Source organism: Colobus angolensis, unplaced genomic scaffold, assembly GCF_000951035.1.
Source record: "Colobus angolensis palliatus isolate OR3802 unplaced genomic scaffold, Cang.pa_1.0 Scaffold162, whole genome shotgun sequence".
Taxonomy (NCBI): domain Eukaryota; kingdom Metazoa; phylum Chordata; class Mammalia; order Primates; family Cercopithecidae; genus Colobus; species Colobus angolensis.
Genome location: NW_012114733.1, coordinates 5,138,245 through 5,138,674, shown reverse-complemented (window position 1 = coordinate 5,138,674; position 430 = coordinate 5,138,245).

The following is a 430-nucleotide window of genomic DNA, read 5'->3' as shown; positions in this document are numbered from 1 at the left end:
TTCTTTCATCAGCATTTTGTAGTTTTCCTTGTAAGATTTTTACAGAAGAATCTTTAGAGGTTTCTAGGTATAAAATCATATCAGTGAACTGAGATAATTTAAGTTCCTTTTTTTCTTTTTTTAAATTGTACTTTAAGTTCTTGGGTACATGTGCACAATGTTCAGGTTTGTTACATAGGTACACATGTGCCATGTTGGTTTGCTGCACCCATTAACTCGTCATTTACATTAGGTATTTCTCCTAATGCTATCCCTCCTGCTGCCCCTCACCCCACGACAGGCCCTGGGGTGTGATGCTCCCTGCCCTGTGTCCAAGTGTTCTCATTGTTCAATTCCCACCTATGAGTGAGAATATGAGGTGTTTGGTTTTCTGTCCTTGTGATAGTTTGCTGAGAATGATGGTTTCCAGCTGCATCCATGTCCCTACAAA